This window comes from Oncorhynchus tshawytscha, linkage group LG13 (genome assembly GCF_018296145.1).
Source record: "Oncorhynchus tshawytscha isolate Ot180627B linkage group LG13, Otsh_v2.0, whole genome shotgun sequence".
NCBI classification, from domain to species: Eukaryota; Metazoa; Chordata; class Actinopteri; order Salmoniformes; family Salmonidae; genus Oncorhynchus; species Oncorhynchus tshawytscha.
In genome coordinates this window covers 56,676,490-56,690,265 of record NC_056441.1, presented here as the reverse complement: position 1 = coordinate 56,690,265, position 13,776 = coordinate 56,676,490, and the positions used below count along the sequence as shown (strand labels likewise).

At 46.8% G+C, this 13,776-nt stretch overlaps 1 long non-coding RNA gene across 1 annotated transcript; it reads left to right on the top strand.

Annotated features, from left to right (window-relative positions):
- The first annotated feature begins 8 nt into the window (after window positions 1-8).
- On the top strand, window positions 9-13,763 carry LOC112265209. The gene is made up of 7 exons (XR_002955734.1): window positions 9-206; window positions 10,104-10,227; window positions 10,529-10,575; window positions 10,698-10,971; window positions 11,166-11,426; window positions 12,881-12,988; window positions 13,150-13,763. It is a non-coding gene; the product is annotated as an uncharacterized LOC112265209 (long non-coding RNA).
- The last annotated feature ends 13 nt before the right edge of the window (window positions 13,764-13,776 follow it).

The following is a 13,776-nucleotide window of genomic DNA, read 5'->3' as shown; positions in this document are numbered from 1 at the left end:
AGGGTTGCCTAATACATCAGACTGAAACTAAGTCGCCCTAAAAAAGAAGCCAGAATGATGAATACAATGATATTTAAATTGACTTTACCAGTTGTCCGTGGTGTTGGTCCTTTTGATGATAGGAAATGAAGATAAGATGTCCACAGGAAAGTATTATTAACCAGACTTTTTGGGCACCGGTTTGGCTCTGTCGGCTTGTATTTCCGGTATGTATTTTTAATCTCTGATGCAATTGCCCTGCCCTGCCCTTTCTCCCTCACTAACTTTAAGCTTCAGCTATCAGAGCAGCTCACAGATGCACCTGTACATAGCCCATCTGTAAATAGCCCAGCCAACTACCTCATCCCCATATTGTTATTTATTTATTTTTGCTCCTTTGCACCCAAGTATTTCTACTTGCACATTCATCCTCTGCACATCTATCACTCCAGTGTTTATTTTCTAAATTGTAATTACTTCGCCACTACGGCCTATTTATTGCCTTACCTCCCTAATCTTACCTCATTTGCACACACTGTACATAGATTTTTTCCTATTGTGTTATTGACTGTACATTTGTTTATTCCGTGTGTAACTCTGTGTTGTTATTTGTGTCGCACTGCTTTACTTTATCTTGGTCAGGTCGCAGTTGTAAATGAGAACTTGTTCTCAACTGGCCTACCTGGTTAAATTAAGGTGAAATAAAAAATTGCACTTGATGTACATTATGTAAACAATAGCCAAATGTATGCGAACATTGTACCGAAGCAAGTTTCCTTGCAATCAGCTGGAAGTGGTTGCATCTTACTGCAAATTCAAAGTTGGCAACGGTCAGTCTGTGGTTCGGTTAGGCTAGGCCATTGTTTGAAAATTGTGCAAGTGTTTACATCGTGTCACGCCCTGACCTTAGAGAGATTTTTTTGTCTCTATTTTGGTTTGGTCAGGGTGTGATTTGGGTGGGCATTCTATGTTTTGTTTTTCTTTGTTTTGGCCGGGTATGGTTCTCAATCAGGGACAGCTGTCTATCGTTGTCTCTGATTGGGAACCATACTTAGGCAGCCCTATTTTCCCACCTGTGATTGTGGGTAGTTGACTTTGTTTAGGGCACATAGCCTTTAGCTTCACAGTTTGTTTTTGAAGTATTTATTGTTTTGTTCGGTGTCATTTTCCATATAAATAAAGAAAATGTACGATCAACACGCTGCACCTTGGTCCTCTTCTTTTTTCTTAAAACATTTTTTTGACCCCCCAATTTCGTGGTATCCAATTGTTAGTACTTACTATCTTGTCTCATCGCTACAACTCCCGTATGGGCTCGGGAGAGACAAAGGTCGAAAGCCATCCATCCTCCGAAACACAACCCAACCAAGCCGCACTGCTTCTTAACATAGCCCGCATCAAACCCGGAAGCCAGCCGCACCAATGTTTCGGAGGAAACACTGTGCACCTGGCGACCTTGTCAGCGTGCACTGCGCCCGGCCCGCCACAGGAGTTGCTGGAGGTCAGTCCTCTTCTTTTAACGGCCGTGACAATACTTCCCACCACAAACGGACCAAGCAGCGTGTTAAGGAGGCATGGACGTGGGAGGACATTTTGAATGGCAAGGGATCCTGGACATGGGAGGAGATCCTGGCCGGGAAGGATCGCCTGCCCTGGGAGCAGGTAGAAGCAGAGAGGAAGGAGAAGGCAGCAGCTAAAGCATAGCGGCAGCGTTATGAGCAAACACGGCTAGCAAGGAAGCCCGAGAGGCAGCCCCCAAAAAATGTTTGGGGGGAGGGGTGCACGGGGAGTGTGGCAGAGTCAGGTTGGAGACCTGAGCCAACTCTCTCACCATAGCAGACAAAGAGCTGGTCTGTTCTCACTGACCATGTCCGCTCCACATAGGCAGCCAGTGCCCGCACAGGGCACAGTATGCCGGAGGGAGGCCCAGACTCCCCTGCCACTGCCGGGGGATCGTAAGCAAAACCTCTTCGGGAGGAATGAAAGGTTGGGGTGGAGAGATATACTCCCCTCACCGGGGTCCATCCGGCAGCACTCAGAACTTACCGAAAAAGCATTAAGCTCACCCAACACTTCATGGAAGTAATCGCTACCAAGAAAACTTCCTTCACAGAGAAGTGTTTCAGGGAGGCAGACTCCAACGGTTCGAAAAGCGGCTTTGTAAAAGCTGCCAAGACTACATCCAGATCCCGGCTCACCATTGAGTGGCTCCTAGTTGAACGCAGGCGACGAACCCTCTTCATAATCCTGGAGACCAAGGGATGGTGCCCCATTGGCCTGTCAATCCACCCCACATGGCAGGCAGATATAGCGGCCAAATGCCTTATCACTGTTAAGGCTGCCAAGCCCACAACCAAGCGAGATTGCAGGTATTGGAGGACATACTGCACTCCGCATGACTCGGGCACAACCTCAATAGCAGATCAGCTTCCAGCGCAACTGGTATACCACGGTTGTAGCCGGTGCCCTTGCGCCCTTTCGCTCTGCATGGTGTTCATTACGCCCTCCTGTAGTCCTAACATGAACCATTGGTGCCATTCAGCGGCCAAGCCCACAGATTGAGGCGGTGCGGTCTCGGATGCCACAGACTTCCCCCGGCAGGTCGGGTCTCAGGGGCAGTTGCCAAGGTGTCCCATACAACAGGGACAGGAGAAGGCTGAACCAGGGTCGTCTGGGCCAATATGGGGCCACCAGCACCAGACGATGCTCCGCCATCGTGGTCCTGTCCAGCACAGCCTGGATCAGGGGAAAAAGAGGGGCCCTGGTAGATCTGACATGGAGTACCACAGGGGGCAGTGTGCATTGCCCAGGGAGGCAAACAGGTCCACATGCACCCTCCCAAACTTGTCCCACAGGTGCTGCACGGCCTGGGGATGTAGGCTACAGTCCAAGGTGGCGGGCCCTCCCTCAAGAGCATATTCGCTGCCACATTCAAGATGCCAGGTACGTGTGCTGCACGTAGAGACGCTAGACGTCACTGAGCCCAGAGAAGGAGCTCCCGTGCCATAAGATGGAAGTGATGGGACCTCAGGCCACCCTGATGGTTGATGTAAGTCACCACTGTGGTGTTGTCCATTCTCACCAGGACATGTCTTCCCTTCAGATGTGGAAGGAAAGACGACAGAGCCAGCGGTACAGCTCAGAGCTCTAGTGTATTGATGTGCCTGCCGCTCCAAGGGGATAGCCAACAGATGCTGGCCGACCTGCCCTTAGTCACACCCCCCTAGTCGATCTGGGAGGCGTCTGTGCTGACCAGCTCCCTGCGGCACATCCTCAGAATTTCAACCCCACCTGAAAGAAAGGAGTGACAGCTCCACCTCAACAATGCCCGGAGGCACTGTGCAGTCACCCGCTACTGGCGGTGACGGTGGCGCTTCGGGTGCAGCCGGTGGGAGCTGAATCACCGCTGAAGAGGCCGGAGATGGAGCAGGCCCAGGGGAATCAGCAATGGGGCCACCGTCAGCAAGCCCAACAGGCGTTGGTAGGTCAGGGCGGATATCACCGCCCCTACCGAAAGTGGTTGAGGCAGGATAAGATTGCCTGAACCCATCTGGTGGGCAGGCATGCTCCCATGAGGTCTGAGTCCAGTTCGTCCACCCTCTAGGTGGTCATCAGACGACTCTTCTTGTCATTTACAGTAATGCCCAGCCCGCCGATGTGGGTCAAGAAGCATGTCTCTGTCTGAAAGGACCTGGGTCCTGGTCGGGGTACAAATCTGTCAATTGCCCAGGTAATTGAGGATCAACAATCCTGGGGACGTGAGAGGTGCCAGGGCACCGTCCATGCACTTTGTGAAAGTGCGGGGTTCCAAGGAAAGGCAGAAGGGAAGAGCCATGAATTCGTAAGCCGTCCCTTCGAATGCAAATCGAAGGTACTGCAAATTAGCTGGGTGAACAGGAACATGGAAGTACGCATCCCTCAGGTCCAGCGTCACAAACCACTGGTCCCTGGACACGGCCTGCAACACTCGGACTGGGGACAGCATGTGGAACCTCAGTACCTTCAAGTACCCATTGAGGTCCAGAATCGGTCGAAACCCTCCGTCTCTTTTTGGGACCTCAAATTAGTGGAGTAGAACCCACCTAGCCGTTCTGATGTCTCGATCCTGCGGATGGCACCCTTGTCCAGGAGTGAGGGAGTCGCAGGGTTTTCGTCAGTGGGTCGGCCACAGTGTTGACACGAAGGTCCCTGAAGGATGGTGGCCGGCACCGAAATTGGAGTCGGTACCCCTCGAGCATTGTGGATACCCCACTTTGCCCTTTGAGACTGAGAGAAGCGGCCGAGGCCGGGGAAGGGTGTGTTATGGGTAATGCCGGGGCCCGCCTCTCCTCTGGCGCCCTGAGCGTCTGGGTCCCCCAGGCACGTCCCTCTGGCGGTGACAGTTGACACCATCACACCTGTCACAACTTGAAGCCATAAGCTTAGCCAAGCCAACAAGGCCACGGAGCAGGGGTCCGATGCCCTGGGAGAGCTTATGTCGTGACCCGCTTGGAGGAATAGAAACCCGGTGAGGGATAAATTACCCAGTACCTCTGCAAAAAAACGGGGAAGACCCGTGTGGGAAAAACAAGCGGTTGCTTCATTGCATGCTGTGCCCCTCCCCGCTGTTGTCCCTTAGCACGAGGCGATGGGGCAGGAGAGGGACCCCACCATCGTTCGGGTGCAGGTGGGTGGCGAAGGTCCGTCTGCCTTGGACCCGGGGCCTGACGAGGTGGCATGAACTGTCTCAGGGTCTCCCGGTCCTTACGAACCTTATTGGTCTGCTCCAGAATGTCATCAACCCCTCAGCTAACGTCAGCCCTGGGGTGATGGGTTGAGTAGTAAATGTGCTCTGGAGACCAGCTGGCAGAAGGGATTAGGCCAGCCAGAGATGGTGCCAGGAGGTAACCGGCTGCACCATGGCCCGTGCGTTCAGTGCGAGCCATATCCCTCTAGAGCAGGGAAAGCAGGCAAGACACCTCCATGGCTTCCCGGAGAAGCTCCTCTGTGCCTACCTGCAGCTGAGGCAACAGGATCGGCTAGGCTGGGCCCTGTAGAGGGACTAACAGCTCGCTGCGCACCACTCCTGAGGGAGGGAGCTCGTCCCCAGCCTAGCCGACCCACTCGCGCATGGCCTCCAATTGCACCAGGCGCAAGCGTTCTGTGAACACCACACAAACGGGCATCCAGTAGGGTGTTCCACCTTCCTCTCCATGTGGCTCAAACCTAGGCAGTGCATACACGAGGTATGCAGATCCCCAGGGAGGATGCCACCATCACACCTGTCACAAACAGAAGCCATGAGCTCAGCCAAGCCAACAAGGCCATGGAGCAGGGGTCCGACGCCCTGGGAGAGCTTATGTGGTGACCGCGATTTTATTGATGTATTATATTAAGTTAAAATAAGTGTTCATTCAGTATTGTTGTAATTGTCATTATTACAACAACAAAAACAACAAAAAAAGGGGGCAATTAATCGGTATAGGCTTTTACGGTCCGCCAATAATCGGTATCGGCATCGGCGTTGAAAAATCATAATCGGTCGACCTCTACTCCAATACCTTGACTTTGTTGTCCTTAAGCCATTTTGCCACAACTTTGGAAGTATGCTTGGGGTCATTATCCATTTGGAAGACCCTTTTGCGACCAAGCTTTAATTTCCTGACTGATGTCTTGAGATGTTGCTTCAATATATCCACATAGTTTTCCCCCCTCATGATGCCATCTATTTTGTGAAGTGCACCAGTCCCTCCTGCAGCAAAGCACCCCCACAACATGATGCTGCCACCCCCGTGCTTCACGGTTGGCATGGTGTTCTTCGGCTTGCTTGCCTCCCACTTTTTCCTCCAAACATAACAATGTCCATTATAGCCAATTATGTTTCATCAGACCAGAGGACATTTCTCCAAAAAGTACGATCTTTCTCCCCATGTCCCTCAGTCTGGCTTTTTTTATGGCGGTTTTGGAGCACTGGCTTCTTCCTTGATGAGCGGCCTTTCAGGTTATGTCGATATAGGACTCCTTTTACTGTGGATATAGATACTTTTATACCTGTTTCCTCCAGCATCTTCACAAGGTCCTTTGCTGTTGTTCTGGGATTGATTTGCACTTTTCGCACCAAAGTACGTTCATCTCTAGGAGACAGAACGCGTCTCCTTCCTGAGCGGTATGACAGCTGCGTGGTCCCATGGTGTTTATACTTGCATACAATTGTTTGTACAGATGAACGTGGTACCATCAGGTGTTTGGAAATTGCTCCCAAGGATGAACCAGACTTGTGGAGGTCTACATTTTTTTCTGAGGTCTTGGCTGATTTCTTTTGATTTTCCCATGAGGTCAAGCAAAGAGGCACTGAGTTTGAAGGTAGGCCTTGAAATACATCCACAGGTACACCTCCAATTGACTCAAATTATGTCAGTTAGCCTATCAGAAGCTTCTAAAGCCATGACATGATTTTTCTGGAATTTTCCCAGCTGTTTAAAGGCACAGTCAACTTAGTGTATGTAAACTTCTAACCCACTGGAATTGTGGTACAGTGAATTATAAGTGAAATAATCTGTCTGTAAACAATTGTTGGAAAAATGACTTGTGTTATGTACAAAGTAGGTGTCCTAACCGACTTGCCAAAACTATAGTTTGTTAACAAGAAATTTGTGGAGTTGTTGAAAAACGAGTTTGAATGACTCCAACCTAAGTTGGAGTATGTAAACTTCCGACTTCAACCGACTTCAACTGTATACAAATACAATCAGTGGGAATGGGGGCCAGGTGTGCGCAATGAAAGTTCCAGAGGGATCCGTGACAGCAGGATGTTAAAGCAATTCACAACACACACATAGAACAAGCCAGTGGGCAAGTTGTGTAAGGTAAATTACAGTTTGTGGCAGCAAGAGCCACCATACTAATGGATGCACACGGAGTCGTAGTGTAATGCTAACAAAGCACAAGTACGACAAACCACGGGCGGAAGATACAGATCAACCAAGCGCAGCAGGTGGAGCACTCAAGAGGAAGGGCTGGCCATGTGGCCATTGAGTATACTTCCACGCAAGATATTACACTTACCAGTGACTTACCAAGCGAACTTCAGAAAGTTTGTACCTCAGACCTTGCGGGCGTCCGTCAAGAAAATGAAAGAGAACGTGGGGTCTATATACAGGTGTACACGGGAGTAAATCTGTAAATCCTCACCTCGGATGTATCCCTCCTCCTCAGAGTGTTACCAATATATTGGAGTGATCCAATATAGTGAAAAATAGCAGTTGTTGAGTATTTGGAGCATCAGTATTTGTGGGTTCGATTACAGGCTCAAATGGCCAGCAAGAAAGACCTTTCTTTTGAAACTCGTCAGTCTATTCTTGTTCTGAGAAATGAAGGCTATTCCATGTGAAAAATTGCCAAGTAACTGAAGATCTCGTACAACGCGGTGTACTACTCCCTTCACAGAACAGCGCAAACTGGCTCTAATCAGAATATAAAGAGGAGTGGGAGGCCTCGGTGCACAACTGAGTAAGAGGACAAGTACATTAGAGTGTCTAGTTTGAGAAACAGACGCCTCACAAGTCCTCAAATGACAGCTTCATTAAATACTACCTGCAAAACACCAGTCTCAATGTCAACAGTGAAGAGGTGACTCCGGGATGCTGACCTTCTAGGCAGAGTTGCAAAGAAAAAGACATATCTCAGACTGGCCAATAAAAAGAAAAGACTAAGATGAGCAAAAGAACACAGACACTGGACAGAGGAAGATTGGAAAAAAGTGTTATGAACAGACAAATCTAAGTTTGAGGTGTTCGGATCACAAAGAAGAACATTTGTGAGACGCAGAACAAATGAAAAGATGCTGGAGGAGTGACTCCATCTGTCAAGTATGGTGGAGACAATGTGATGGTCTGGGGGTGCTTTGGTGGTGGTAAAGTGGGAGATTTTTACAGGGTAAAAGGGATCTTGAAGGAGGAAGGCAATCACTCCATTTTGCAACACCATGCAGTACCCTGTGGACGGTGCTTCATTGGAGCCAATTTCCTCCTACAACAGGACAATGACCCAAAGCACAGCTCCAAACTATGCAATAACTACTTAGGGAAGAAGCAGTCCGCTGGTATTCTGTCTATAATGGAGTGGCCAGCACAGTCACCGGATCTCAACCCTATTGAGCTGTTGTGGGAGCAGCTTGACCGTATGGTACGTAAGAAGTGCCCATCAAGCCCATCAAGCCAATCCAAAAACTTGTGGGAGGTGATTCAGTAAGCATGGGGTGAAATCTCTTCAGATTACCTCAACAAATTTACAACTAGAATGCCAAAAGTCTGCAAGGCTGTAATTGTTGCAAATGTACAATTCTTTGGCAAAAGCAAAGTTTGAAGGTCAACAATTATTATTTCAATTAAAACTCATTACAGGAAATAGATGACAATGGTGGTAATGTCAACTCGTATTTGTTTCCCAACTTCTATGAGTGGTGGTGTAGTCTGCTAAAACAATTGGTTCATAGTTCAATGATTGGGAGATCTAATCCCACAAGTATAAGGGCACAAGGTGAGACCCAGATGCAGACACAGGAGGCAGATAGTTAGAGTCTTAGTTTTTTATTTATAACCAAAAAGAGTAGGCAAGAGAATGGTCGTGGACAGGCAAAAGGTCAAAACCAAATTCTGAGTCCAAGAGGTACAGAGTGGCAGACAAACTCGATGTCAGGGCAGGCAGAAAGGGCAGGCAGGCGAGTACGGCGTCCAGACAAAACAGGCAAGGGTCAAAACCAGAAAGACTAGGAAAAGAGAACAGGAAACAGGAGCACGGGAAAAACATGCTGCTTGACTTGAAAACATACAAGGCGAATTGGCACATAGAGACAGGAAACACAGGGATAAATACACTGGGGAAAATAAGTGACACCTGGAGGAGGTAGAGACAATCACAGGAACAAGTGAAACAGATCAGGGCGTGACAACACGGGGCAGAATATTTATGTTTAAACAAAATCCTTTATTTACTATATTAATGCCGTACCCACACAGTTCTAATTATATCAAGTGAAATCATACCTGTGAGAGGGTCACCCTGGTAGTAGTTGTAGGTTTTTATACAGTACCCAAGACCAATATGTGAGTTAATTTGACCATTGGAAAAAGAGCTGCTGTGTAAATACTGCTATGCAGGTTGGATTGAACTGAGCTCTTAATCTTCTATGCGATGATTGTACTTTTCTTCCCAACACAATCAAACTCGCCACTTTTAGTCCTAAACCCGGGAATTACCTCAGGTTCATTCAGCCATCCTTACAGGAAAAATGAATGGGGAAAGAATAGGATTTTGGAATAAATGCTGAAAGTAAGGTCTGAGGTTAAGGGTTAGGGCTAGCTAACTAATTAGCACAGATGGCAGCCTATGTCTTCTGTAAACAAGCGATGTAACATGGAGATAGGTCCTTGTGGGAACACTAACCATATTAAGGAGTGTAGTAATTTAATGTACCCTTTGTTGAACAGAAGATACTATGTCAATATGTGCTAAAGCAGTCCCGATTAGAAGATACTATGTCAATATGTGCTAAAGCAGTTAGCGTTTTTGAATTGGGTAAACCTCGGCTAGTCAGATGTCTGTTTTGATAAACCGGTTTTTCGGCAGGCAGGTATTCTAACAGCACTTCTGAGACTGACTCCACCCATGTGAGTAGTCTTATTGTGGAAAACGAATAGAGGGTATGATGGCAGAGTGATAAGACATGGGAAAAACAAGCCCACTAGGTTCGGGACCATATATGAGATGGATGTTTCTAAACGAAAGTGTTTTTGTGACAAACCAATTAAAGTTGGCATGCGCCACCTTTAAAGTGTTCTGCTTATTTCTCTGCAATATTCCATACTTCCTCTTGTGTAGTTGTGAACTGAAAATAACGAGTACACTTTTGAATGACCGATGTGGATGTATTCACCACGCAAAGCTTGGCTTTGGCCCATGCAAGACTACATGCATACATGGCTAGCCAGTAGCTAGCGTTTAATTTATAACGCTACATTAGTTATAATCGCTCTTGACTTCAGTCAAATTTGGCATGGTTAATTCACGTTACAGGCATTTTAAAATGACATGTTACGGACACCCTTACGTTATTTGTTGTTCACTACTGTCTCTTGTCTTTGCAGATGCAGCAGTGCACAGTAGTCAGTGCATCCGGAGTTTGTGTCCCACTAGCTGATGGCTGAGCCGTGATCCTAGGTCGTGGTCCAGAGACTGGAGTTGTTGACAAAAAGTGCTCCCGAAACCAGGGTAAAAGGACTAGCTACTTAACGTTAGATACCAATAGGTATCAATGGCTATGTTCGAATTATTTCTATTTCCTCCCAAGGTGTACGCACTTGTTCACTTTCCTTCATGGATTTAAAAGGAATGGTATATGGAAACTTCCTCTAGCCCTTGCTTACACCAATGCAAAGCTTTTAAATGTGAGAAGAGTAGTGAATGAGTGTAGGCTTCAGGAGAAAGGACAGATTATTGGGATGCATATGGGATTACTCAAACCAGCTATCTAAACTGCATGACTATATAAAATATTTCATATTCCTTCTAGCGAAGCTGGTGGCCTGTTATGCAGACAAGGAGGTACTTGTAACACAGGTATGAAATTATTACATTGTGCCTGTTGATGAGGCCAACACTCTAATCTTAGTTAAACACTCAACACTACTGCTTAACCTGTCTGTAATTGCTGTCAAAGTAACAATAGTTTTCCTCTTCAGCTTGGTCCAAACTCCTTCAGCAGCGAGAGTCTTGGTAGAGGCCAGTCTGGCCGACTGACCCATGACAGCACCCTCTACCTGGTCAACCAGAGCCACCCCTTCAGAGTGTAGTTCTCTACTTTCAACGAAACCTCCTCATCCCCTGCCCAGAAGGGGAAGGCTGTAGAAAGGTTGAAAGTGTTGGATAAGACAAAAGGAGGAATGAACAACAGAGTTTCAGAGCACAGGTCTCAAACGCAGTATCCAATACTTTTTTGCTTCCTCTCCCGAGAAGGTATGAGAACACGTTTATCTTTAAAGGAGAAAATGGCATGCATTTTAATTTGTCTAGCAATATTTTGAGTAACCAAGAGGACTGAACGCATCACTTCAACTGTTCAAAATACACCATGTTTTCACAATGCCAACCTCAATTTACTTGAAGTTTTATTTGACCATACCATGATTGCATTTTTGTTTTTGATGCAGGCATCCGAAGGGCCATGCAGTTCCTAGGAGGACCCGCAGGAGAAGCGTCGGAGGACTGAGGGCTCAGACAGTGGGGGCGAGGATGAGGCTGAGAAGCTTGCTGAGGAGAAGCTCTGACAGCTCCAAGAGATATCAGAGAGGGCTTCAGGGGCCATCAGAGATGGTTTCCAGCAGCAGGCCTCAGCATGTTCTCAAAGCCACTGGCAACAGATTGGAAACCTCATGCTCTACACAGCTGCTGGCATCACTGGAAGCACCAAGGTTAGAGGTAACTCTGTACAACTAAATATTTGATTCAAGCCAATTAATCTTTGTGTTATGTTTGAATGAGATGCTTTATTTATTGTCCATCAAAGGATTACATTTTTTAGGCCTACATTTGAGCACTTTGGACCAACCGAGCAGTACAAACACAATTACTTTCAGTAATTTATTTTTAAAGCTGACCCATCTTTCTTCTTGGCCCAGACATTCTTCTGTTCTGTCAAGTCCTGGCTTTGCATACGACCTCCTCTCGCTTTGCTTGGTCTATCGCTCTCTCCTCATCCCTCTTCTTCGTCTCTTCACTTTTCCTTCCCTTTATTTGTTCTCTTATCACCTTCACAGGATTCTCTTTCCTGAGATCCAGCCCAGACAGGCCAGCTTATTAAATAAAGGCTACAAGGTAGTGGCAAATGTAATGGATGTGAAACGGCTAGCTTAGTTAGCGGTGGTGCAGCGCTAAATAGCGTTTCAATCAGTGACGTCACTTGCTCTGAGACCTTGAAGTAGTAGTTCCCCTTGCTCTGCAAGGGCCGTGGCTTTTGTGGAGCGATGGGTAACGATGCATCGAGGATGACTGTTGTTGATGTGTGCAGAGGGTCCCTGGTCCGCGCCCGGGTATGGGCGAGGGGGACGGTCTAAAGTTATACTGTTACACAAACATAAATGTATTGTCAAGCACGGACACTGCAAAGCTGTTTTATGAGACCTGCTTCTTACATGCTGACCACACCACTCATGTGGCAAAATAAATGTACACATACATGTTATTCAATCATTGCACCCATACTGCTCGTGCGCGCCAACGAGCGTCTGCGTTGCCAAGCACTAAAATAGAAGTCAGTTCTATTTATGACGCTGAACGCGGTGCAAGTCCTGCCTCTCCTATATCCTCATTGGTTTATAGAAGCAGATACCCACATGCCATCTCCTCATTGGTTATACCCACGTGGGTGATTGAAAGATGAACTGAGGTCGGTCAGTTGTGGTAATACACCTTATTATGAAAGTTAGATGCCAATCGCCATATAAAGTCAAAAGAAGAAAAAGCCTGGGAGGAGGAGAGATGACTAGAAACGATACGGTTGACCTTTTTATGTGTCAATTAATTGTCGGAGTTGAGGACCTTGTGCATTTCAGGTAAAATAACAACTCAACGTTTATATCCCAGGACAAATTAGCTAGCAACTGCAAGCAAGCTAGCTAAATTGCCATCAATGTTTAATGCTTTTCGACCTGTCCCCAAATTGATATAATTGGTTCTGAGTTTGTTTTTGAAATTTCAACCTGTGTGTCGTGATCGCGTTTGGTGTTGGGGGACAAAATCAATTTGCGCACGTTTGTGCACGCGGATGTACACACGCGTCCAGTTTGGGCATGGTGTTATGCATCCTTTTAATGGTAATTTGTATCTAGATGAATAGCTAACAATGTCCCTGTTGCCCCCCTCCCAGGTTGTGTTCGTCACCATTCAGATGGGTATCTCTAGGGGGAAACTGAAACCTGAGGATTTCAAGTCTAAAGTGGAGACCATTCTGAAGACATTACAGCTCCCCGCACAGGTTAGTCAAGAAACATTTACACACAAAGATGGAGCTTGGAAGCAGATACACTGTGTTGTATTTATGTGTTTGTCTGTATTTTATCGTGTGTAATTCAGATGTTGACACCTCAAACGGTGTGTGTCTCATGTCTTTGTGGTGTCTGGTTCTGCGATCTACAGGAAGTCAGTGATGGGGATATGGGAGCACCTTTGTGAGAAGGTGAGACCAGAAGACATGTCTCATATCAGACATTGTGAATAGGGATTAAAGGGTGGCTATGATTGTATCCTTCTACAACAGGTCACAACACGGGTGTGTCACAAAAGGTTCACAATACCAACTCCCTTTGGCACTGTCGAGTTGTGCTTGTCATCCACTTAGACCACATTACCCTGGTGAGTCATGACATAGACCAGTCACTGCTTCAACATTTACTCTACCTTTTAGTCATTTATCAGACTCTCTTATCCAGAGCAACTTACAGTAGTGAGTGCAGACATTTTCATACTTCAACAAGCATATGGTGCGGGAAATCAATGGAATAGAATAGAAATATCAGATTAGAATACAATAGAAATATTAGGATCGAAAAGTACTTTAATTTGTCCATATGCCTCCAGCATATGCTTCCAGGAATTTGAATATGATAAAAATCAATGGAGACAAATCAGCAGAGAAAGTGTTCTGTGTCCACTGACTGTATGAAAGGTGATTCTCGCTATGTTGTAGATACACTTTATGACCAGGTGTTGTACAGGCATGCATTGCACATCTTAATAGTGCCTGATTGTCTCTCTCGACTAGTT